Source organism: Chiloscyllium punctatum, chromosome 17 (genome assembly GCF_047496795.1).
Source record: "Chiloscyllium punctatum isolate Juve2018m chromosome 17, sChiPun1.3, whole genome shotgun sequence".
Taxonomy (NCBI): Eukaryota; Metazoa; Chordata; class Chondrichthyes; order Orectolobiformes; family Hemiscylliidae; genus Chiloscyllium; species Chiloscyllium punctatum.
Genome location: NC_092755.1, coordinates 100,591,192 through 100,619,097, shown reverse-complemented (window position 1 = coordinate 100,619,097; position 27,906 = coordinate 100,591,192). Strand labels below are relative to the sequence as shown.

The following is a 27,906-nucleotide window of genomic DNA, read 5'->3' as shown; positions in this document are numbered from 1 at the left end:
GTGCTGCTGTTTGTGTGATTGTACTAAGTCCTGTCTTCCCAAGCCCACTGTTTATTTTTGGTCAGAGAAAGTGTCCCTTTACAATTACTTTCAAAAGACATGCCTTTTAAAACTTTCAGCTTAAAACTCAGTTTCTAATTAACACTGACCAGCTTTTTATAATTTTTGACTTCCGAATCCATTCTTTAATTCTCTCCTGGTTTACCCCTCTCTTGCACTGTTGCTAATAGGTGGACTGTGTTCTAATTCTTTCTTCTCCTCTTCCAAATTAGTAGGTATACTGACATGGAAAAAAATGTTCAGACTATTTAGCTTGTTTAAGGATATACCTTTTCATGGATGCATTAAACCTTGCTTCCCACTATCATGTAGAATGGACATTTGTTCATGCTCGGGACAGGAAAATACTTGGAACCTACCTGCAATGATGTGGCGGCATATTTTTCATGATTCCAAGTTGACAGTTCGCCAGGAAAGCTGTTGAAAATGCCTGGAGGCCAGATGGGAAGTGGTGTGACTTCATGAAAATGTAGAGAATGCTGATTTATCCACAAAACTTGGTTTGCCTGAAAGGGAAGTCCTCAATCTAAAAAGAGTCATGTTCTCTAAGTTCAGACAGATGCTGCTCTGTGGGGATCGAAGAAACAATCTGCCTTCTTTTTGACAAGCTGTCCTGAGATGAGATGTTTGACTGAGTGATTATCATATTTCGTTGCAGTTTCCTTTTCAAAAGCCGGCCTTAATATTTGGATTTCAATGAGTTTGAGATGCGGCTGAATGAAGCTATGAATCGCATACAAACAAAAAATAAACTTCTGAGCTTTGCCTTTTCCCTGATGCTCATTGTGCATGTGAATGTTGAATCAAAGGTCTAAATATTTAATGCCTCCACATTGCGCATTTTCTGGCTCAGAGTTCCCAGGGGATCACCAGCCAAGCTTACCTGAACCAGCACAACATATCTAAAATCAAGACGATATGAGATGTATGTGTGTGGGCCATTCAATTCTTTCAATTTTTTTTGTTATTCAATTAGGTTGTGGATGATATTAACCTCTGTTCTATTTACCTGCCTTTGTTTCAAGTCCCTAAGCCCTGAATTTTGAAAAAGATTTAGATAAAGCTCACTCCAGAAAATTTAAACTGGCCTGGAATCCACCACATTTTGAGGAAGGGGAATGATTGTGTGAATGGTGGAGAGGGCAGTGCCAAAAACGTGGGTGATGATGACAACAACAGAATGGTTGAGACTGTCACAGAGATAAACAGTGGAAGGAATTAGTGTGTCTGGGGTTTTACACTGTCTGATTCAACCAGCAAGGCTAGCAGAGAGAAATAAGTGAGGAATCAAGTGAGGTTGATGGCAGGGCTACAGAAACAACGTCTTGATGCTTCTCCATATTCAAGTGGCAGAAACTTCGCACATCCAAGATAACATCAGACAGACCAACATCACAGGATTGATCCTGGAACTGAGAAAAATAATGCAACAGTAGTGGTCGTAGAAATCAAAAGATGTGAAAGCTAACGATGTCTTCAGACACTGTGCAGTTTAGGAAGAGAAGAACTGATTTCATGCAAATGGTCTGGTTGAGGTTTTAAGATTATACCCCCTTCTTCATGATTTCCCTTACCCAAGGACACAGTTTCCGTGTCAAATGCCTTTTCAGTTTAAACACTTCAATTAAATCACCTCTCAACCTTTAATACATATGGAATGGTATGGAATGAACTGCCAGAGGAAGTGGTGGAGGCTGGCACAATTACAACACTTTAAAGGCATGTGGATGAGTATATGAATAGGGAGGATTTAAAGGGATTTGGCCCAAGTGCTGGAAAATGGGACTAGATTAATTTAGGATATCTGGTCAGCATGGACAAGTTAAACCAACGGGTTTGTTTCTGTGCTGTACATCTCTGCAATTCTATGACTCAAAGCAAACATGAGTTTATTCAATCTTTGGTCATAATTTGACCCTTTCAGCTTATTGTCATTCTTATGTCTCTGCATAATTTGCATTTCAAAGTCAGTGTATCTTTTGTTGAGATTTGGTTCTCAACCCTGAATATAACCCAGATGGGATCTGCTCAAGGCTAAACTTTTGAGTTCGAACCCACTTGTGATAAATGCCAATGTATTGGAGGTTTGGCTACATCTTCTGCATAACCCTCAAGGAAAGGAAGTGATTGGAGAGAACATGAAAAGAAATAGGAGATTGAGCGAAGACGTAGATTCAGAGCTAAGATAGAAGAAATTTAGTTTGGTGGACAAGGGGAGTGGGGGATGTAACAAAAGCAGCTGAGGAAAATCACACTAAATGTCTTATGTAGCAATTGGATATAAGGAAAGTAGAAGAAGTGGACTTAGATTTTAAAATGATTGTCTATATGCAAAAGAAGCCAGATGTTGTTTTTGCTTTCCAGAACATTTCTGGAGTACTGTATAGTTATGGCAGTAGAGGGTGAGGCTCGTAGTTCTTGATGAGGCCCAGCCAAATTAGTCAGTTCACAAAATGAAATATGCTGGTTGAAAGATCAGTGAAAGTACCTTTTCTCAGTTCTGCTCTGATCTACTAGGAGGCAGTAAGTGCAATTTGCTCCATGCTCTCTCTAAAGTATATATATTGGTTTGTCTGAAGATCTCACTCATCTTTACTTTCAGTTCTTCTCTTCCTAAACTGCACAGTGTCTGAAGACATCGTTAGCTTTCACATCTTTTGATTTCTACGACCTCTACTGTTGCATTATTTTTCTCAGTTCCAGGATCAATCCTGTGATGTTGGTCTGTCTGATGTTATCTTGGATGTCGAAGTTTCTTCCACTTGAATATGGAGAAGCATCAAGACGTTATTTCTGTAGCCCTGCCATCAACCTCACTTGATTCCTCACTTATTTCTCTCTGCTCGCCTTGCTGGTTAAATCAGACAGTGTAAAACCAGACACACTAATTCCTTCCACTGTTTATCTCTGTGACAGTCTCAACCATTCTGTTGTTGTCATCATCACCCACGTTTTTGTCACTCGGTTGCTCTAAACTGATCTTCACCATTGTGGCTGATAATGAATCATTAAATCAATTTATATTGTGCTCATTTGATTGCAATGGAAAACTCTTGGATTTTATGTAAAAAGGTTGCCTGCTTCCTTTTTGTACTTCTTGTGAAGATTGATTTCAGCAATCCTTACCTACCTCCACAAAGTTGGTCTTCAGCTGGCCTCATTGTATTTGTCTAACCTTTTCTCCCTAAACTCTGCCAATCCGTCATGGTTGGTTTACATTTGAAGCCCCATCTTTTCTATCAATCCCTCCACTTTACACATCCCCCTCACTCCCACCCACTGAGGATTGGCATTCTCCTCCTCTCAACATGTGTGATGTGCCTTGAGGGTGTTTCCTACATTAATCACTCTATGTAAATGCATTGGTTACATTTGTGATTACTTGGATACAGATAAGAGAGATTTCTTAATGATACCCTGAAAGGATTTGGTCAGATTCAGTCATAATTTCTCTTTCATACGCCAATTGCTCAATCTGCTCATGCCCCCCCAACACTATGGTAAGCATTCTCATTTGTAGAGTGCTCCTTTCTGTTGTAGTAAGTAATCTTGATGCTTATGTCAGTAACATTTCTTCTTGCATCAAAACTACAAACAGTTCTGATTCTGAATCGTCGCTGATCCTTCACATGGCTGTGTCTGAGAAAGTAAAATTTCACTAACATTTTAGCTTCAGTTATAACTTGGTGATGTCCCATTTTACATGCCATTTCATTTTCCATGAGGCCCCTGGAAATTATAATTTACAAATGGAGCAGTATTTCTGAGAGGCAAATAGATTACCATACTAATAAGTTAGTCGTTGCCTGGATAACTTTAATTTACCCTGTAAGTAATAGAGTACTCTACAGATTGACTCTGTTAATAATACAATGTAAAGATGGAGTTGTCTTGTTGTTAACAATGTTCATATAATTTCATGGGGTATCTTAGTTACATTCAGACATGGCTTTACATTGAAGAATGATTCAGAATATTTATCAAATAATTCGAATTTGAGATCTTATTGGAAGTCACTTCTAGTGCAGCTCAGTTTATGCTTGCCTTTGGCACACAGCACAAATAGTAATATCCAATTTCAGATTAGCTTCATTCTTTCAGAAATGGATATTATTTGGCTTTCCTATGTGTGTTCTCTTTAAGAAGTCGATGTGGCTCCACAATCCAATTGACATACAAAATCATTCCTCCAATTGTTCTACGGACTCATAATTTTGTCAACTTGTCCATGAGTTGCAGTTACATTTATGTTTTCTCTTTCATTGTATTTTCTTTTTGCATAACAATCTACCCGGTTAGATCATTATCAAGGTTCAATTGCCAAAAGCTGGAAAATGAGATGAATGCAGTCTGACCTTTGTTGAATGAGGTGGATATTTTGGACTGAATGGCCTCCTTACTGCACTGTAAGCATCTATGAATCTATGAATCTATGAGTCTATGAATCTATGAGTCTATGAATCTATGAGTCTATGAATCTATGAATCTACTTCATTTGAGACTGTTTAATTGCGGCTTATATTTTTAAAATGTTCTTAAGAATGAAGTTGGACTCTCAGCTGTCTCCTATTATTTGATTCAAGCCATAATTCCCTCATGAATTAGTTACTTCTTCAGTTAAACAATGTCAAGTCCGCAACATTCTTCAATAAAAGCTGATGAATCAGATACCCACTCACCTTGTAACTTCAAGCACACCTCCAGATCCCCCATAACGTTCTTCATTTTCTTCTGGTTTACAATAATACTCCTTTCAAACATTGCAGAAACATAAGCAGTTTTAGAATCGCCATACCAAATTTCTTCCAGTTCTGCAACAGATATCAATTGCAACCATTCAAGTATTTCTTGTAGGTTCACTTTGATGCACAATTGTTTCTTCTCAGCAGCTTCAATCACCCATTTTGAAGGACTTTAGACACCTTGTAATGATGTTTGCAATTGACAACATGCTTAATAACTTATTTTCGATCTAATGTCCTTCTGGATGCTGCATTGATTTTACAATTAAGTTAACACTTGACTGACAAATGGTCAGGCAGTTCACCCAATCATGATTGTGTTGGTCTTGCATGAATATACCAGTCCGTTTAAAATAAGTTAAGTGAGCTGCCAGTATTCAACAGATTGACAAGAGAAAATTAATTGTTCGTTGGTAAATAGAATATCTGAGCAGGAAAACCATTCAGTATCTTAAAAAAGGGCAAATGTTAAACTAATATTCAGAATAGCAAAAGGTTTTTAATTAAGGGGCATCTGAAAATAGTTTATTAACCTTTGACCAGGGCATTTGGATCTTCTATTGAAACAAATGTATTGGAAAAAAGGACCTACTGTAACAATGACTACTGCATACCCCAAGAAGAACTTTGGATACCAATTCAACCATATAGTGCATCTAAAAAATGTTAGAGGTGTTTACTAACTTGCCAAATTAGAACTGCATTCCAAGCAAATATAACATGCTCAATTATGCCCCCTTACACTGCCTGCCATCAATACCCATTGTTGCAGCAGGACGTATATTATCCCCTGGCATTTATTTGAAAGTGCATCTTTACTTATGTGCTTTCAAAACAGTTCTCCCATTGAATGTGATTAACTAGTACAAGTACATACGATAACACTCACAAATATTGGCATCACACCTATTCTTATCTGGTTGCAGGAGGAGGCAGCTTGTAACAAAAGTAGGAAGACGCTTACAAATTGAAAGTTGTCCAGTATCCATGCTTTAATTCCTTATCTAAAGTTTCCATTGCATACAGCAGCTTTCATAATCTCAGGAAATTCCAAACTATATAATAATAATCGAATTACTTCTGAAGTGCCATCACTATTGTGATGAATGTGTAAAACTAAGAAAATACAAGAAAAAAAGGCCTTGAAGGGGTTTTTCTTTTAGATTACTTACTGTGTGGAAACAGGCCCTTCGGCCCAACAAGTCCACACCGACCTGCCGAAGCGTAACCCACCCATACCCCTCATTTACCCCTTCACCTAACACTATGGGCAATTTAGCATGGCCAATTCACTTAACCTGCACATCTTTGCAAGACGGGAAAGTATCTTTTATCCCATCAGTTACTGAGTTAAAGAATATTTCTACTGTGTTATTCCTCCTGCACTCCAATGGTAACAGTTATAACCTCTTCTTTCTGTAGATTTGGATGAAGAAATCAAGAGAGTGCCATGTAGCACAATAACATTTTGCACCTTCTCTGAAGCAGCAACTCAACTTATATTCACAGTGGGAGACTTATTGAGTCAGATGGAACTGAAGGTACATGCATTGGGTGAAGTACAGAGTTTGAATAAATAAGAGATGCTAAAAGTGGCATACAAGGAGCTGGAATGTATTATCTGTAAGATCAGTCTGTATCCTGCCTCAGTTTATGAGCCCAGGGAAATGCATATCCTTGAACCTTGCTGATAAGAAGCATGCTTTTTAAGCTTCCCATGTTGATGAAATCATTGATTACCACATTAAGTAGTACGAAAAGAATAATGGCCAGGGTGTAGCTATTAGCTACACTTAGAAAACCGTCTAGGATAGTTTTGAAAGTACTATAGTTTCCCCTTGAAATATTAGCAACTCCAAGGATTCCAATGACAGAAGCTATGCTGTCAGTTTTTCTACCTCTTCAATGCTCAGATTCATCCAAATTTGATTAACTTGGGAATGAGCTGGAGAGAAAGGAAAAGAAAACATAATTATATAGTGCCTTTAACAAGGATAATCTAAAATACTTTAGTCAATGAAGTATAGATGTAGTATAGTCACTATTAAAAAGTAGGAAGTATGCCACCAATTGTACACAGAAAGTACACAGCCAACAGTGTGAGTGTGTTAACTGAGAAAACCAAGGTAGTGAAGTAGATGAAGTGAATTCCAAAGCTCAGCACCCTTTGTGGCTAACAATGATGCTGTAGTTAAAATCAAGACTATGCAAACCAAAAATAAATGAAAGCAAGTTTGTGAGTTTGGTTGAGAGTATAGAGATAGGCAAGGGTAACACCAAGGACAGATTAGAAAACAAGGATACTAAATTTAAAATCAAAGTTCTGTCCGATTGGGAATCAATGTAGGTTAGCGATAGTTGGTGTGTAGGAGAATAGGATTTGATACAAGTTAGCACGTGGGTAACAAAGCTTAGGTGATCTCAAGTTTACAAAGACTAGATGGTGCAAGATGGTGCCAGGACTCCATTAGAATAATCAATTCTAGACATAGCATAGGCATGAATGAGATTTAATTTAATTTAGTTTCTTTTCATTTCATTTAATAGGATTTAAAAGAGAATTATTTTCACCAAGAGGATGACAGGGATCTGAATCTCACTGTTTGAAATCCTATAGCATACAAGGCAATGGGTCAATGCTGGGAAATGGAATTAGGGTAATTAGTGTGTGATGACTGGCATAGACATGATGGACCAAAGGATCTCTTTCTTCACTGTAATACTTTATAATTTTATGTCTCTATGAAAGTACCAGTAGCAGATGACATGAGGTATGGATGGAATTGGGTGACATTCCATCGACATCCAATATTCCATAGACATCCCTACTGGTATCGCGCATAGATATATGGTTTAAAGTTCATCTTGGTGACAAATATGATACCATGTTTGTAAACAGTCTGATTTAGTCTTGTATAATTGACAGGAAGAGGGCTCAGGTCAATTGCTAGGGAACATAGTTTGGAGCAGGGATAAAAAGCAATGGCTTTAATCTTTCCAATATTTAATTGGATGAAATCTTTACTCCCTCAGCACTGTATGTCAGACAAGCAAATAATGGATTAATTGGGAACTAAGGTACCAAATCTGGAATTGAGCCTATGGATTATCAAGCCAGTAGCTGGAGAATTGTTGTGTTGAATGGAGGGACAACGGCTAGACCATTGGGCTTTTGAAGGGGAAATTGTAGGTGAATTTGGAGATTTCCAGGAACATATGCAGAAGGTGGTAGAGTTGGATGTGAAAGTAAGATGTAAGTGAAGAGTAAGTCAAGAAAGTAATCAATGATGGCTTGATACAAAGGAACTTGCAAGACCACATGAGATGGCAATATCAAGGTTGCTCTCACTCAATGGGTAGAAAAATTTTCATGAGTTCATTAGTGCCATTAGACTCACTCATAGTGATCAGTGGCCATGGTGAAGTATTATCTAACAGCCAGACTGTGGCTCGAGTCAGCAGAAATGATTATGTAATTGCTAAAGACTCATTTGCTTGGCAGCTCTTTCTGTTGGTTGCATTTGTATAGAGAATGCACAGAATCCGACTATAATTATGTTAATGATACACCCTGCCACTAATCTATCTTAGATGATGAGAAACAATAATAATTTAATTATTAAGAGGCAGAAAGCAGAAACCATAATGGTGTTGGATACAGATATTGTACAGAAAAAGTTCCTCATTAATATTACACTGAAAAATAGAGAGAATCCCCACAGAAATTAGGAATGGAAAAGATGAGATGTCTCTTTTAGTAAGAATAAGATAATTTCCGATTTTCTTCACCTTTAAAAATGTGTTGTCAGCCATAGCTCAGTTAGTTGCGCTGTAATGTGGCAGTAATTAGTTGTGGCTTCAAATCCCATTCAAAAATCTAAAAATCTATCCTGTCACTTCAGTGCAGTAGTGAGGAAATGCTGCACTGTTTGAGATGCCGTGATGCTAAACCTAGCCCCTGTCTGCCAACTGCATAAATAGTCGATGCTTTTGTAAAAGAGTAGGCAGTTTGAGTTCTGCCAATATTTATCCCGAACTGATATTACTAAAACAGGTTATCTAGTCTTTATGGCATTGCTGTTTGTGGGAGCATGCCACTTGAAAATTGAAGTGACTATAAAAATTATTCTACGATAACGCGTGTTTCGGCAGTGCAATTTGACTATGACATCGCTGAAGAATTAGGGAACAGTATTTTTGAGAATGCTTACCTCTTTTCTCAATGGCGCGATACCAGCAGGGATCAGTTTGCATGCTTTGTTCTGTCCCTGCGCCGATGTCCGTGCCGTTACGCCCATGTGTCACTCTCTGTGCCATTCTGCAGGGGCGTGATGTCAGTGCCAGTTTTCGTGCCATATTCCGCATGTGCCGATGTCAGCTGCCGACAGAGCAGCTTTCTGTGAGAGGTATTGTATAGAGAGCAGCTTTCTTACATTTTTAAAAAATGGACTGCTGGACATGGTGGCACAATGGTTAGCACTGCTGCCTCACAGCGCCAAAGATCCGGGTTCAATTCCCACCTCAGACGACTCTCTGTGTGGAGTTTGCACATTCTCTGTGTGGGTTTCCTCCCACAGTCCAAAAATGTGCAGGTTAGGTGAATTGGCCATGCTAAATTGCCCATAGTGTTAGGTGTAGGGGAATGGGTCCGGGTGGGTTGCGGGTCGGTGTGAACTCGTTAGGCTGAAGGGCCTGTTTTCACATTGTAACTAATCTAAAATTTACTCTTGTTTTGTTGATAAGTATGATGTCAACATTCACTCAGACTGTGCTATATTTTGCGTTAAATTTTTGGGTCATTTTTGGTGACCGTGAGTGATATTTTTTGCTGGTCTTTCATAACCCCACTTTTCCCATAGCCGCCATTATTTATATTAAGTGATTTTCTATTAAGCGAGATTTTGCTGGAATGCAACTATGGTGTTATAGGAGAACTACCTGTAATACAAAAAGTACCTCATTTGCAAAACAATTTTGGGACATCCTGAGTTCACGAAAAGTATGATCTCAATTTGAGTTATGCTTTCTTTTATGTAATCGTACTCTCAGAATCTATAGTGTTCAGATTTTTAATCAGTTTATTCATTACTGATTAAATACAAGTCCCCCCCCTTGCATATTAAATTGAAAAAAAAGTCATTTCAGTCTTTGTGAAGAAATGGAAATGAAAATAAATCCAAGGCTTTGGAAGGTATTATGGTATCTCAAAAATGATGGATAGGAATGATAAAAGAAGAGAATGCAACATGGAACAAAATGTTTTTGAATGAGTGGGGACTGACAGCGGTTATTGAGAGACTGGTGACTGGAGGGTAGGTAATAATGAGGTGTGTGGACAGAGAGATAAATAGCATAGATGGGCCAAATTATGTATTTTGTAACCTGCCAGTAGCTAAAGTGAGTCATACAATAGAGAGGAAAATCCATTTATTGAAAGGAACTGAAACGTTGTGTGAGTTTTTCTGTTTTAGGATAAATGGCACTAATGACAGCCAGCCTGAGGTGCTAAAAATGTGAATGCTTCTGAGGTTGAAAGTGGAAATGTAAAATGAGAATTTGGAATGTTGCAGCACTTATGATGATAATGTGGAACTGGGTGGAATAATTGGCTGTAACCTGTTGTTGAACGGTCTGTGGACAGGAACAATGATGTAGACTGAAATTCAATGTAACAGAAAAGCATCAGAGAAGAACACCCAAAATGAATTCAGGTTTTAGTTGTTGATATCTGAAGAGAGGCTGAGAAAATTAAATCTAAGATCTTAGCTAAAAAGAAGATCATGGAACATTGTGTTAAAAAACTTCAAATTAATGATGGCAGCTGGAGAGGAGTTTTGTTAAAACCAGAGAACACAATTAAAAAGGAAAGATAAGCTGAAAGCTTCCAAAGAAAACCAGTTTTTTCCAACAATGTTTTATTATGGGCGGCACGGTGGCACAGTGGTTAGCACTGCTGCCTCACAGCGCCAGAGACCCGGGTTCAATTCCCGCCTCAGGCGACTGACTGTGTGGAGTTTGCACGTTCTCCCCGTGTCTGCGTGGGTTTCCTCCGGGTGCTCCGGTTTCCTCCCACACTCCAAAGATGTGCAGGCCAGGTGAATTGGCCATGTTAAATTGCCCGTAGTGTTAGGTAAGGGGTAGATGTAGATGTTGATGTAGGGGTAGGGGTAGGGGTATGGGTGGGTTACGCTTCGGCGGGGCGGTGTGGACTTGTTGGGCCGAAGGGCCTGTTTCCACACTGTAAGTAATCTAATCTAATCTAATCTTTAGTTAAGAGGCTGATCTACAAGAGAGATTCTGGTAGAATTATTGGTAATCTGCTGCAGTGGATTAAGAAGCAGTTGAATGCAGACTGACAATTTGTTGTCAAAACCTCTGGGTGTTCTTGGAGTCTAATTCTCAGCAGTGTCCCACAGTGCTCGCTGGCAGGCTCTTATCTTTTAGTTTCTTTATTAATGATCCAGATATTGAAGCTGAGGGAATGAGGCACAGATTTGCACCAATACCAAAGTATATGCAACTGGTAAAACTAGGGAGGATTCTCAACTTCTGGAAGCAAGGTGCTGGCCAAATGGGCTCTTGTTTGACATGTTGGTAGCATCTTGGTAGCATTTTGTGCCTGTGAGTTCAAATACCAAATAGACATAAACCCAATAGGGAACAGAATTGAAGCCAGTGGCAAAAGAAAAAGATCTCTGTATTGCAATGCAGAGTTCATCTGAAAACATTACAAAAACAAACAGATTTGTGTTCACAGGAGAACACATGACTAACCAAAACTCCATATTGCTCTTGTACAAGACCAGGATTAAGCTTGAGTTGGAAGAAATTCTTGACAACTTTTAAAACTAGGGAGTTTAGATTTAAATTTAGATTTATTTAACATCGTCACTTCTACCTAGGTATAGTAAAAGGTGGATAGTGTTGTCATGTTCTGGCACAATCTTGGATTACACCATAAAATACTGAATACATTGTACATATGGTAAAATACTGAATAAATTAATATTAAGTTGATATTACAAAACTGAAACAGCTTTGAAAGTTTATCTTTCCCTTTCTGAGGCCTTCCCCCTCTCAGCTCTTCCAGTCATTGCCGTCCATATTTTAGGATTTATGTCAGGGAGTGAGTGCAGTAAATACAATGGATTTTTGAATAGGACATCAAAGATGGAAATGATGGATTCATTTAAGAAATAGCTTCAAAGTAATGGATGAACTGTAGGATCTTTCACGAGGAATGAGTCAAAATGAAATGAATGATCTTCTTCATCTGACCTATTCTATTCAATCGCACTCAATGATCAACAGCAGCAACTTATATTTGTATTGGTCCAAATATCTAGTTCATAATTCATCAACTTTAGAACATAATTTGTAATTTTAGATTGTAGACATTCAAGAGGATTATTTAGATAGAAAAATGATATTCAAACGTATGGAGATAAAACAGGAGATTGGCATGTGGCAATGTTGCTCATTTAATGAGTCAGTGCATACACAGGTGGATTAGTGGTGCTGGAAGAGCACAGCAGTTCAGGCAGCATCCGAGGAGCAGTAAAATCGATGCTTCGGGCAAAAGCCCTTCATCAGGAATACAGGCAGACAGCCTGAAGCATGGAGAGATAAGTGAGAGGAGGGTGGGGGTGGGGAGAAAGTACCATAGAGTACAATAGGTGAATGGGGGAGGGGATGAAGGTGATAGGTCGGGGGGGGCGGAGGGTGGAGTGGATAGGTGGAAAAGAAGATAGGCAGGTCGGACAAGTCATGGGGACAGTGCTGAGCTAGAAGTTTGGAACTGGGGTGAGGTGGGCGAAGGGGAAATAAGGAAACTGTTGAAGTCCACATTGATGCCCTGGGGTTGAAGTGTTGCGAGGCGGAAGATGAGGCGTTCTTCCTTCAGGCGACACAGGTGGGCCTAGTGGCCTTGTTCAGTGTTGTAACAATTCTGTGATTTTTGTGATAGGCATCTAATCAAGAAAGTGATAAACAACCCTGAATTAAATGTGGTTCAAACAAGCTGAGAATTAATTACAGTTAAAACTGTCCTATCTTTATCCAACAAAGTCATAGGGAGAACTGTAAGCACTTGAATGACAAATGACCTATTTCTGAAGCAAGGGTGTTGATCATTATCTCAATTAAAGAAGCTAACAGCTAGAAATTCTGGGAAAGCAGGACATAAAATTTGATTAGAAATATTATGCATGAAAAAAGTTAGAATTAACAGGCAGTTAATTTGAGTTATACCTGGGAACAGATCAGGTGTGTCACATTGCCATGGGAATAATGATTCAGCTTGGAGTTTTGATTAGCTGCTTCTTTTGTTTAATTTATCTGCATATGCTCCTTGACAGAAGTAAGGAAATCAGTTTGGATACAGACAGAATAAATGATGGTGTTGCTTAGGTGTGTATTGCATCTCACTGGATTGAGAGAGGCAACAAGATGTAATGGTCAATTCAGACTGCATTTCAAGCAGAGAAAGTATAAACTGAATTATTTGTCTTAGAGTATGAATGAACGTTTAGCTCAGTTTAACTTTCAAGTTGGAAAAGCAGCTAGAAGATCGGTTCTAACTTGAAACTAATGAAAAAAAAATTGCAGTGGCTCTCCCAGATCCTTGTGGCAGAAAACACTCTGGGAAGCTTTGGAAAGGCAGTTTTATGTGCTGTAACCCAAATAAGTAACTCGGGTATCCTCAGTCATAAAGTAAGTAGAGCATCTCACAGCCAAGGGCTAATGGAAGGATTTCCAAGTCCCCTTGCCTCAGCGGAATACCTCATAGGAATAGTTGGAATATTAAAGAAAATTAGATTCAGTTCTGGAGGATGTGAGATACCTTTTGGGTTGGTTCCAAGAAAAATAAATAGAGTCATAGAGATGGACAGCATGGAAACAGACCCTTCGGTCCAACCTGTCCATGCCGACCAGATATCCCAACCCAATCTAGTTCCACCTGCCAGCACCTGGCCCATATCCCTCCAAACCCTGTCTAATCATATACCCATCCAAATGCCTCTTAAATGTTGCAATTGTACCAGCCTCCACCACATCCTCTGGCAGCTCATTCCATACACGTACCACCCTCTGCGTGAAAAAGTCGCCCCTTACGTCTCTTTTATATCTTTCCCCTCTCAAACTAAACCTACGCCCTCTAGTTCTGGACTCACCGACCCCAGGGAAAAGACTTTGCCTATTTATCCTATCCATGCCCGTCATAATTTTGTAAACCTCTATAAGGTCACCCTTCAGCCTCCGACGCTCCAGGGAAAACAGCCCCAGCCTGTTCAGCCTCTCCCTGTAGCTCTGATCCTCCAACCCTGGCAACATCCTTGTAAATCTTTTCTGAACCCTTTCAAGTTTCACAACATCTTTCCAATCGGAAGGAGTCCAGAATTGCACACAATATTCCAACAGTGGCCTAACCAATGTCCTGTACAGCTGCAACATGACCTCCCAACTCCTGTACTCAATACTCTGACCAATAAAGGAAAGCATACCAAACGCCTTCTTCACTATCCTATCTACCTGCGACTCCACTTTCAAGGAGTTATGAACCTGCACTCCAAGGTCTCTTTGTTCAGCAACACTCCCTAGGACCTTACCATTAAGTGTATAAGTCCTGCCAAAAATTACTTTCCCAAAATGTAGCACCTCGCATTTAGCTGAATTAAACTCCATCTGCCACTTCTCAGCCCATTGGCCCATCTCGTCAAGATCCTGTTGTAATCTGAGGTAACCCTCTTCGCTGTCCAGTACACCTCCAATTTTGGTGTCATCTGCAAACTTACTAACTGTACCTCTTATGCTCGCATCCAAATCATTTATGTAAATGACAAAAAGTAGAGGACACAGCACCGATCCTTGCAGCACTCTACTGGCCACAGGCTTCCAGTCTGAAAAACAACCCTCCACCACCACCCTCTGTCTTCTACCTTTGAGCCAGTTCTGTATCCAAATGGCTAGTTCTCCCTGTATGCCATGAGATCTAACCTTGCTAATCAGTCTCCCATGGGGAACCTTGTCGAACGCCTTACTGAAGTCCATATAGATCATATCTACTGCTCTGTCCTCATCAATCTTCTTTGTTACTTCATCAAAAAACTCAATCAAGTTTGTGAGACATGATTTCCCACACACAAAGCCATGTTGACTATCCCGAATCAGTATCCCGATTCCTGAAGAAGGGCTTATGCCCGAAACGTCGATTCTCCTGTTCCTTGGATGCTGCCTGACCTGCTGCGCTTTTCCAGCTACACATTTTCAGCTCTGATCTCCAGCATCTGCAGTCCTCACTTTCTCCTATCCCGAATCAGTCCTTGCCTTTCCAAATACATGTACACCCTGTCCCTCAGGATTCACTCCAACAACTTGCCCACCACCGAGGTCAGGCTCACTGGTCTATAGTTCCCTGGTTTGTCCTTACCACCCTTCTTAAACAGTGGCACCACTTTTGCCAACCTCCAGTCTTCTGGCACCTCACCTGTGACTATCGATGATACAAATATCTCAGCAAGAGGCCCAGCAATCACTTCTCTAGCTTCCCACAGAGTTCTCGGGTACACTTGATCAGGTCCTGGGGATTTATCCACCATTAACCATTTCAAGACATCCAGCACTTGCTCCTCTGTAATCTGGACATTTTGCAAGATGTCACCATCTATTTCCCTACCGTCTATACCTTCCATATCCTTTTCCACAGTAAATACTGATGCAAAATATTCATTTAGTATCTCCCCCATTTTCTGTGGCTCCACACAAAGGCCGCCTTGCTGATCTTTGAGGGGCCCTATTCTCTCCATAGTTACCCTTTTGTCCTTAATATATTTGTAAAACCCTTTGGACTCTCCTTAATTCTATTTGCCAAAGCTATCTCATGTCCCTGTTTTGCCCTCCTGATTTCCCTCTTAAATATACTCCTACTTTCTTTATACTCTTCTAAGGATTCACTCGATCTATCCTGTCTGTACCTGACATATGCTTCCTTCTTTTTCTTAACCAAACCCTCAATTTCTTTAGTCATCCAGCATTCCCTATACCTACCAGCCTTCCCTTTCACCCTGACAGGTATATACTTTCTCTGGATTCTTGCTATCTCATTTCTGAAGGCTTCCCATTTTCCAGCCATCCCTTTATCTGCGAACATCTAGCTTCAATCAGCTTTTGAAAGTTCTTGCCTAATACCGTCAAAGTTGGCCTTTCTTCAATTTTAGATCTGGTCTATCTTTTTCCATCACGATTTTAAAACAAATAGAATTATGGTCGCTGGCCCCAAGTGCTCCCCCACTGACACCTCAGTCACCTGCCCTGCCTTATTTCCCAATAGTGGGTCAAGCTTTGCACCTTCTCTAGTAGGTACATCCACATACTAAATCAGAAAATTGTCTTGTACACACTTAAGAAATTCCTCTCCATCTAAACATTTAACACTATGCCAGTCCCAGTTGATGTTTGGAAAGTTTAAATCCCCTCCCATAACCACCATATTATTCTTGCAGATAGCTGAGATCTCAATTTGTTTCTCAATTTCTCTCTGACTATTGGGGGGGTCTATAATACAATTCCAATAAGGTGATCATCCTTTTCTTATTTCTCAGTTCCACCCAAATAACTTCCCTCGATGTATTTCCAGGAATATCCTCCCTACACACAGCTGTTATGCTATCCCTTATCAAAAATGCCATGTCCCCTCCTCTTTTGCCTCCCTTTCTATCCTTCCTGTAGCATTTGTATCCTGGAACATTCAGCTGCCAGTCCTGCCCATCCCTGAGCCATGTTTCTGTAATTGCTATGATATCCCAGTCCCATGTTCCTAACCATGCCCTGAGTTCATCTGCCTTCCCTGTTAGACCCCTCGCATTGAAATAAATGCAGTTTAATTTATTAGTCCTACCTTGTCCCTGCCTGCCTTGACTGTTTGACTCACGTATGTTCTCAAGTGTACCCATCTCAGATTGATCTCTTCCCTCACTATCTCCCTGGGTCCCCCCCCCCCCCTTACTAGTTTAAATCCTCCCAAGCAGTTCTAGCAAATCTCCCTGCCAGTATATTATTCCCCTTCCAATTTAGGTGCAGTCTGTCCTTCTTGTCCAGGTCACTTCTACCCCAAAAGAGATTCCAATGAGCCAAAAATGTGAATCCTTCTCCCATACACCAGCTCCTCAGCCATGCATTCATCTGCTCTATCCTCCTATTCCTGCCCTCACTAGCTCGTAGCGCTGGGAGTAATCCAGATATTACTACCCTTGAGGACCTCCTTTTTAAATTTCTACCTAATCTCTGTAATCTCCCTTCAGAGTCTCAACCTTTTCCCTTCCAATGTCGTTGGTTCCAATGTGGACAATGACCTCTTGAAATGACCCAAGAAAATTGTGTTAGGGAACTCTTTGAAAGGAAGTAAATATAGAATCAAATTTATAGCTTAAGTCTTTAAAAGCTATCTTGTTACATTTGTACTTTGTTTAATTTGTTCTTTTGTGTAAGAAAGGCAGTTTACATTTAAAAATGTGAAACAACATGGAGTCCTTAAGATAACAAGTTGTCCTAAAAATCTTCATGGGGGGCATTAAAAACCAATTTATGACAAAGTCATGTGATGATTTATGAGGTCAAATAATCAAAATCCTTGGTCAAAGAGTTAGATTTCAATGAATGTCTGAAAGGAGGAAAGTGCTATGGATTAATGCAGAGGTTTACCAAGATATTCCGGAGCTTAGAGCCTTCAGAACAGAAGAAGTAGCCACCAAAAATGGAGGTCTAGAGGAGAGAAACAGATGAACATAAATATCTCCTAGAGGGTTTTGAGCTGGAGGTAATTACGTACAAGAGGTGAAGTGAGATTGTGGAGGGTTTCGAAAACAAGGATGAAAATTTTAAAATCAACATGTTGTTTGACCAGCAACCAACAGAGGTCAGCAACGATGATAGGTGAACAAGTCATGATGCATATTATAATACAGGCAACACTAGCTATTTTGGATGGCTTTGAGTTTTCACCATGTATTATAATTCAATGATCCAAAAAGTGTTGTGACTTCAGAGGGAGCTAGCAATCACTCATTGTATTTAATTCCTGCTCACGTTAATGGACAAAATCAGTTATTCACAAAGTAGATAGACTGATTATGTGGAAAGCACATAATGATACAATGGTCTTTGATTAAATGAATTTATCCAGGCGAGTGGACAATAGAAAAGGGTTCCTGAATTATGAATTAGTATCAGGGACTGTATATCTGGATTAATGAATAAGTAACCGGATATTTATAGTTAAGGATAGCTGGATGACTAACAAAATGGCAAGTGTCCGGTCACAAGGGACAGATTTATGGATTATGACAGGTTGGCACAGAATGTTTCTTGCTGTTGTGCCTCCTTGTATGATTCTCACTGTTAATGATTTCTGATTTTCTGATTTGTGTCTCAGCAGTGCTTGACATTGTCTGTTCAGCACTTCATTTCAACTGCAAACATATGACTGCTGCATGCACCACCCCCAATTCTGGAATGATTCACTGGGCCATTATAATTGGTCTCAGTGCTCCTGGATTAGAAAGGAATGGATCAGTCAAGTATTCACACCTGATCTTTACAAAGTAACTCCTGTTGCAAACTGTTGGTATCTGGTTGTTCTGTAATAATGTGGGTGGGCTCAAGTGTAATGACCTTATGGTTGAACAGGCTGCTGACATTTTGAATCAAGCATGAAGAATGACTAATTTCTTGAGGAACTGAAGAGCTAGAGAAACTGTATCATAATGAGGTAGACTGGAATGGGGAATAAAATTAGGGACCAGAGAAAAAAAATGCACTTCTATTTTGGGCGTTTGAACTTTTTGTGATTTATCCCAGATTAAAATATTTTGCTACAAGATGATATTCATTCATCTGCCATATTTGAGGTTTTGTATGGGTTTGAAATTATTTGTTCTATAATTAAATCAGGACTGTTCTTTCCTTTCTCCTGCTCTTAATACTGCAAATCAAAGGCGGTGACTTCAAACACATTGCAGAATTTGGTTGTGTTTATATGTGAATATGAAGAAGGCAGTTGCTACATGCCGTACACTTTACTGCTGCACTTTTATGGTGGATGATACTGGGGAATCTAACTGTGCTGCTGTGGAAAGGTGGAACACTTCATTAATTTTTTTTCAATGGAGTTCACCTAGTGCAACTATGATTCTGATATATAGTTGACAATTGCTTCACAAGTGTCCTAGGGCTTGTGACAGCGAGAGTGGAAGGGAGATAGAAACCGCTGGCTCCACAAACCGTACACTTTCAGCACTCATTGAGGGCCAGAGGAGTAGGAGTGCACCTTCCAGGCCTCTCAGAGAGGCTTTCCATTTCTTGAATCACAGCCTCTCTCACCAATAGCTGGTTCCCTATCAGTGACCCAACTCTCCTTTCTCAAATTTTAGTCACTCCACCAATGGTGGCCATGTCTTCAGCTATCTTGGCCCTTAGCTACACCACCTCGAAAGATTGCCATCTCTATGTTGCTTTTCCCCTGCTTCTTAAAACTTATCTCTGACCAAATGTTTGAGTCATCCACCCCAATATTGCTTTGTTGAGAGTGTGGTGCTGGAAAAGCACAGCAGGTTAGGTCGCATCTGAGGATCAGGAGAATTGAAGTTTCGGGCATAAGCCCTTTATCGGGAATTCCTGATGAAGGGTTTATGCCTGAAACATCTATTTCCCTGCTCCTCAGATGCTGCCTGACCTGCTGTGTTTATCTAGCACCACACTCTCAACTCTGATCTCCAGTATCTGCAGTCCTCACTTTCTCCCAATATTGCTTTGTAGCAAATGAATCATAACGTGCTTGTGAAGTGACTCAAGAATTAAGTTGAAGGCATTATTTAAACACAAATTGTTTTTCTCTTCACAATTTCTCGTTCACCCTCAACACCAATGCCTCCTCCACACTACACTGGATGCGGCCTTTCCATCTTTCCAATCATGGCCTTGCTTCTCATTTCTGACTGCAGTCTTCATGCCCTACACCCAATATTGACCTCTCTTGCTGCCTCCCTATTGTGGGCTTCATCTTTATTATGATGCAGCCTCTCTCTCTTCATCCTTGACGACGTGCTCTGTCCTGTGCCCTTCCAGTTGTGATCTGCTACTTCCAGTTGCCATGCAGCCCACCAAGGGAGCCCTGCTGAAGTCTTCTGCCACTGGTTTCCCCTATGTATCTCTGGCCAGGCTGTTAACTTGCCTTGCTGGTCGTGAGGAATGCATCTAAAAACTGATGATCAGGTCTTGCTATTAAGTTCTGCAATCACCTTCACATTCCCAGCCCTGCCAAGTTCTTTGGCCTGCTTTCTACACACTCCTTTCCCGTTTGCAGGGTTAATGTCTCCTTATTAATGAGTAATGTGAGTTTGCTTTCATCAGATCAAATCATAACATAAGAGCCCATGGTATTGGAGATAGTTTGTTGGCATGGATAGACAAATGGCTTTTGGGCAGGAAGCAGCGAGTGGAGATAAAGAGTTGTTTTTCAGGTTAGTAATCCGTAAACAGTGGGTCTCCACGGGGATCAGTGCTGGGTTTAAAACTGTCTACAATAAATATTAATGACTTGGAGGAAGGAAGAAAATATAATACAGCTAGATTTGCAGACAACACAAACATTGGTGGAAAGGCAGGTTGAAAGAATGATACAAACATTTTACAGAGAGCTATTGGTATGTTAAGTAAGTGGGCAATAAGTTGGTAAGTGGAGTATAACATTGAAAAATATCAACTTGTTCATTTTTGGAAGGGAGAATAAAAGACCAGAGTATTCTTTAAATACAGCAAATACATCAGGAAGCTGCAACACATGGAGAGTTGAGCACAAAACAGGTGCAGCGGGTAATCAGGAAGTCTACTGGAATATTGGCCCTTATTTTAAGGGGGTTGGAGTATAAAGGTAAGGAATATGGAGGGATTGTCTTATGAGCAAAGGCTAAACAGCTTAGGACTCTACTCAGTGGAAATCAGAATAATGACAGGTGAACCCTTTGAAACATTTGGGATTTTAAAGGGCTTGACAGGGTAAATGCTGAGAGGATGTTTCCCTTCATGGGAGAGTCTGGGACCAGAGTGCATAATCTCAGAATAAAAGGACACCAACCTAAAACTGAGATGAGGAGGAATTTATTCCCTCACAGGATTGTGGATCTTTGGAACTCCTTGTCACAGAGAGTTGTGGAGGCAGAGGTTTTGTGTACATTTAGATTAGATTCCCTCCAGTGTGGAAACAGGCCCTTCGGCCCAACCAGTCCACACCAACCCTCCGAAGAGTAACCCACCCCGACCCATTTCCCTCTGACTAATGCACCTAGCACTGTGGGCAATGTAGCATGGCCAATTCACCTGATCTGCACATCTTTGGACTGTGGGAGGAAACCGGAGCACCCGGAGGAAACCCACGCAGACAACGTGCAAACTCCACATGGACAGTTGCCCGAAACTGGAATTGAACCTGGGACCCTGGTGAGGCAGCAGTGCTTACCACTGAGCCACTGTGCCACCCCCAGCTTAGATAGGTAGAGTCTTGGTCAGTAGGGAAATCAACGGTTATTGAGAAAGGGCAGGAAATTGGACATGAAGAGTGTTGGATCAGCCATGATGGTATTGCATGGCAGAGCAGGCTGGAGAGACAGAATGGTCTACCTGTACTCCTGTACCTGTTGCCTATGGTCTTATGGTCCTGTCAAATTGCTCGGCTTTGGTAGTTGCTGATTGCAACTCTTTGCATTGGCTGTGTCCAAACTGTAACAGATCAACCTTGAGAATGTCTTTAACTTCATAGTCAGGAGTATCAAAGTGTAGATCAAGAGGAATATCTTGGTCTTTGTGAGGGCTGGGTAATCTGCTGAGTGGGTCAGACATAATCATCTTATGTACCAATCAAAGTCATATCTTTGCAGATCATTGACTGATCTGATTGTGTCAAATATGGCATGCCCTTTGCAGTGGATCTAGTTTGAAACTCATGATATTCTGACTGTACTGAGATCTATGCATAATGGTCATCCTGTCACTGCTGGGACCATTGGTATCTATAAGGTGGAACATTTTAGAAAGCCAAGTTGAGCTTGTGTATCGGCACTTCAGTATGATACTGCCAATGCACAGACTTTACAATCTATTAAATGCTTGGAAATGTTCTCTTGTAATCTATACCATTGAACACTACTTGATGAACGACATGTCTTTCAGGATGTGCAGCCGTAATATGATTGACACTGCCTCCTGTGTCAATTTTCACTTTTAGTGTATTTCATATGATATAAGTTTTTGTAAAAGCTTCGGATTACCTTATACCATCGACACAGTATATGAAGTTAACAATATGGAAAGGTTAGTCATTTTCTGAGATTGACCTTTCACTTGGTAGACTCTGAATTTCATTGGTGTTTTTGTGTTTGTGCACGTTCTTGACGCTTCCTGTGCTGTCAATGTTATGTTGAACTGTTGTATTGGTCACCTGTACTTTGCTCTGGAAACCAGTTTGGTCTTTAGAACCCAAAGTTCCTGTTTGTGTGTGCTCTCTTCTTGTGATCATCCATCCCCTGATGTATAAAATAAGACTGCATACATTTCCTGCGCCAGTATAGTTCAGTAAAATGCCCAATGCATAATGGAGTATGAGACCTTTATACCCTGACATCTCATACTATGATATAGTGATAATATTATGAACATGTCTCTTAAAGGTATACTGAGGTAACTGTGAGACATAACACAATGGGTGGTATTGGAATTTAAGAATAAATAAGACTAATGCTTGCCATGTCATTTTAATATGGAGCAAGTGGACACTTCTGTACCTCTTGGGAACCTCTCCCTTCATTTGGTCTTAGAATTTTTATCTCCTTTGTTTCTTTTAATTTTGGAAAATGTTCTTGAAGGATACTTGCTCTGGAAAAGCTTCTTAATTTTTTATCCCTCCATTATAATATTTATTTTTAATTGTCATCATTCTTTTAATTTTCACTTTCTTTCCATTTTTTTTATTCATTCACAGGATGTAGGTGTCACTGGCTGGGTGAGATTTATTGCCCATCCCTAATTGCCTAGGGGCAGTTAAGAGTCAACCATATTGCTGTGGGTCTAGAGTCACATATATGGGCCAGACTGGGATAAGAATGGCAGATTTCCATTGCTAAAGGACATTAGTGAAGTATTTCTGACAATTGACAAAGGCTTCATGGTCATCATTAGATTCCAGACTCTTTATTGAATTTAAATTCCATCACTTGCCATGGCAGGATTTGAACCTGGGCTCTGACAACATGAGCTGAGTTTCTGAATTAATAGTCTAGTGATGATGCCACAAGACCATTGCCTCCCTTTTCAACTAGAGGCACATTTCTGCTTCTGTGCACTGGCGGTAATCTGGTGGAGTAAATCATTCACCTATTGTATCACCTGTTGGATTTTCACTCCACTGATTTCAAAAGAATAGTAATGAAATGGGCTTAGTGATTGGCTGGTAAACCCAGATTGCCACTCCACCTCCCACAAATCAGTGAAGATGAATGTGTCCCCCTGAATGCCTTCCTACCATCAACCTGAATCTATGGCCAGAGTTGTAATGATTTATACCAGAAAATTCACTGATATTTGCACGTGACAGCATGGGCAAGGTTAGATCCATTTGAATAAAAAAAAAGAACTGTAGGAGCTGGAAATCTGATGCAAAAACAGAGGTTTCTGGAGAAACTAGGCAGGCCTGGCAGCATCTGTGGAGAGAAAGCAGAGTGAATGTTTCATGCAGCTCACAACACAACTAACTCATGTTCAGTTACTTATGGTCCCCGTTATCAGCTCTTCTTTCTCCTTGGTGTACCATTATCTATCTCATTGTCTGCCTCTCCACCTGGGCTTCATCTTCATCTATCACCTCATTCCTTTACCACCTCAACCTCCCCCCCCCCCACCCCCCACCACCACCCACCCCACTCCTGCTCCCATCCCGGTCTTCAACAGTCATAGTGTCTTTTCCCAGCAAACGTCAAATCTGAAGAAGGATCACTGGACTTGAAATGTTAACTCTGTTCATTTTTCACAGATGCTGACTAGACTTGCTGAATTTCTCCAGCAATTTTAACTTTAGACACATTTAGAGCTTATTTTAAGATGAAGACGAAGATCAAACAAATATGTTTCTATTTCTGGAGTTTTCTCGACAAGGTCCATGCGTTGGTGACCTTTATAGTCTTGATGACGGCCTGATTAGGTGCATGTGGTTCAGAGAATGTGTAATCTGTTAACCTGACGCTCTGCTTTTAGATATCTTTTGTTGCCATTTCGAGGTGATGTTGTTGCAGCTTTTGTGCCAAGTTCTGAGTTGGCCATGCTCGAAGCTGTTGTTCGTTAGTCACTGATACTGCTGACATTTCTCCCGTTCTGTGCATAATTTGTTACATGGGAAATTAGTGTCATGTTGTTTCTGCTCCAATCTCTGACTAACAAGGCATGTTTGCTAAGCTTTTCCTATTTAATGTTCTCTGTTCCTGAAAGTGGGTCTGTGATTTATTTTCAATAATGACTATTCATATTCAAGCCCTTGTTAAGGTAAGTTAAAGTCACCATAGTCCCAGAGAATCATAGACTTCTCTCTCATTAGATAGAGATAACTGATGGTAACTGTAACCCAAGGGTCACAATGACTCAGATGAGGGTTGATGGTGAGAAGGGAAGTCCTTCATGTTGACCTAAGCTGGTGCAGGAATTGAACTTGCACTGTTGGGGTCACTCTGTTTCACAACTGGCCATCCAGATAACTTACCAGTGAAAGGTTTGAATATCAAGGACCGCTGCTTTGAAAAGCAAATTAGGAATAAGAAGAGAGTGGAACATTTTCACTGATATGTGTCACCCTTTTTCAGACACGGGGCCCAAAACCATCACAAAGTTCCAAATGTGATGCGAACAGAGCCTTATACTCCCTGCTATTGTAATCTAGCTCTCTTGAAATGAATGTTAACATTACATTTGCCTTCCTAATTGCCAACTGAAACTGCATGTTTACCTTAAGGGAATCCTGAACTACTAGTCCTAAGTCCCTCTGTGCTTCAGATTTCCCATTCAGAAAATAGTCTATACATCTACCTCTACTTTTCTGATGAAATCTCACTTCAGCAACATGTACACAAGCACAGTTATAATCTTGGCCTTTAATACATGAACTGGATGCATATTTCAGAACCAATTCCATTCAAGCAAAATTACCATCTTCCAAAGAAAACTGATAAACTCCTCTTCTTCAGTGTGGATTACCCAAGACCACACATGTGCAGTATCTTGATACAGAAGAAAGTTTTTTGTGCCAACCCTGCATTTTGCAGAGTTGATAAAACTTCTCATTTATCAATATTAGCTTCCCTATTGTACAGATAGCTTTTGCAAAGGCAGTACTGATTTGTTGCTTGACACCTTGATTTCACAAGTGATTGGAGAAACTGACAACTTTGGAAACCTGTGGCAATCTTATAATAAGATGAGGAATTTGAAACCATGGAAGTGACAGTATTGGCTGTCTGCATTGCAGGCTTGTTCGCAGCACGGACAAGGTCAGCAACCTGCCAACATACAGTGAGCAGACTCCAATCAACCACTATGTCATATCATCTGGATGGAATTGACCTCATGGCTTTCAGTGCACGTTGAAGCCAGGTAAAAAAACTTGAAAGATTTTCTTGACATACCGAGAACTTCAATGACTTTGAGGCATTGCTTGTTGTCCTCATTGAAATTAACCATCGGGAAGGAGTGACATACCAGATGAAGTGGAAGTGACATGGGAAGTTCATGGCCAAGATTTATTGATAAATTGTACTTTTTCTTCGAAAACACGAGTGTTGGATACTGCACTGACATTGGCTGTTTGAAGCAAAGGTGCTGAATGTGTCGGGGGTCATGAAACATAGATGGTCCTGTATAGCCATTTATTTTGTCAGTAACAAGTAATGGAGATGAACTAGTTTGTGTTGTTTGAAGTTTGTGATTTAAATCCTCTGCAGAACAGGTGTGACACTGACAATGAATGTTCCACTACCGGGCCATAGAAAAAGTGAATTGAAATTATGATAAGGCATGAAACTAATCTTTTAATGTGTAAAACCTCACCCGCTCCATATATTCTTAATTGATTATACATTTCTACTCGTGGAAACTGATTATAAACCATTGGAAATGATTTGGTACAAAACACTGACAAGTGGACCATCTAGAATACAACGACCTCTAGTAAAAATATAGGGACATGATGTCACCATCTACTACAAACCTGGCATTACCTTAGACACAATGAACAAATTATTACATCTAAATTAAATTGCAGAAATTCCATTACACAAGTAGACTATAGAGACATCAGTGTAGAACATGTGCTTAAAGTCAAGTTGATGAGTTTTGGACAGTACCAGTGCAACTAACTCCAGGGAGAAATAGCTCATGATCCATGACTGAAGGCACCAAGGAAAGTTATCATTGAAGGATAGTCTGACACTAGATAATGAGTCTTTGCAATTTAGAAATATGTTTACTAAAATGTCAGTAGCACTAAATGAGCAACATTTTAAGGTTTTATGTAAGTTAAGTTAAACCCCAATAAGAGATTTCTTTGGTCTGGGATGGAAAAGACAACAAGCATGATCTATCCAATGACAGAAATATTGTGAAGAGATGTATTTTTCTATGAATTTATATGGAAATAGTAAACAACCTGTGTTCTGTCAAGTGATTATAATTTGTCTATCTGCCACAGGGCAATTGTATGCTAAGATTAAGTTAGTCTTGTCCAATAAGGTGTTGTCCCAGTTTTATTAGATAAGAAAAGATTTACAAGAATGTTGCCAGGGTTGGAGGATTTGAGCTATAGGGAGAGGCTGAACAGTCTGGGGCTGTTTTCCCTGGAGCGTCGGAGGCTGAGGGTGACCTTATAGAGGTTTATAAAATTATGAGGGGCATGGATAGGGTAAATAGGCAAAGTCTTTTCCCTGGGGTCGGGGAGTCCAGAACTAGAGGTTTAAGGTGAGAGGGGAAAGATATAAAAGAGACCTAAGGGGCAACTTTTTCACACAGAGGGTGGTACGTGTATGGAATGAGCTGCCAGAGGAAGTGGTGGAGGCTGGTACAATTGTAACATTTAAGAGGCATTCGGATGGGTATATGAATACAAAGGGTTTGGAGGGATATGGGCCAGATGCTGGCAGGTGGGACTAGATTGGTATGGGATATCTGATCGGCATGGACGGGTTGGACCATGCTGTACATCTCTATGACTCTAATAATTGCCAGTCACTCTTGAATAATTTCGGCTATACAGCTATGAACATGGTATTTCAGGAGATGTGATTTTCAAAGGAAAACAAGTGCTTGTACCTGATGTTCTTCATCAGGATATATTGTTACAACAACAACAAGGACATATAGTTAGTGAGCAAACAAGACTCCTAGCATGGGACACTATGTATTTAGCAAGGGATCATTAATGATATAGAGAAGACAGTGAGAAATGTGCAAGGCATGCCAGAGTCAATAATCACAGAAACACAAAGAACTCTTTCATCATCACAAGAACCTGTCAGTCCCTTGATCCAAAATCACAACAGATTAATACACCATAAGTAGTGATGGTTTTTAACCAGTCACAGGCTACTTTTCCAAATTTATTTTGCTCCAGTGTCAATTTGACCTTTGCTATGAATTCAGGTTGAATTTATTGACCCCTGGTTAGCACACTGCATATCTTCCTCCATTCTGAAAAATTACTATCAAAGACCATTCATTGTTTCCTGATTTAGATTTAAAACTGAGTTTCGTCCTTTTTTTGCTTTCCTATGATGGAGAAACTGTCTTCTAATTATCAGTAATTTTAATATTCAACTGCTGTGAGAGAAAATTTGCACTGTTGGTGGTAAAATACTGGAATAATCATTTCAATATTCCAACTAAGTGCTGAATATTCAATTAATATATTAATTTTGCTAAAAAGGTGAAATTAAGTTCATTAATCCTTCGAGCTGTTTTGCTGCAAGTCAAAACTAATCCAGGCTTATTGGAGGATAAATGGACTGATTGTCAGTAACTGGTG

General features: G+C 40.1%; 1 long non-coding RNA gene across 2 annotated transcripts in view; it reads left to right on the top strand.

Annotated features, from left to right (window-relative positions):
- The window catches only part of LOC140487715 (uncharacterized), a 329,098-nt gene that overhangs the window by 271,755 nt on the left and 29,437 nt on the right, over positions 1 to 27,906 (top strand). Inside the window, exon 4 of one of the 2 annotated variants that reach the window (XR_011962884.1) lies at positions 6,225 to 6,343. The exons of the other annotated variant lie outside the window; for it this stretch is intronic. This is a non-coding gene — a long non-coding RNA (uncharacterized lncRNA). The remainder of the gene's footprint in view (positions 1 to 6,224; positions 6,344 to 27,906) is intronic. 2 annotated transcript variants of the gene reach the window in all.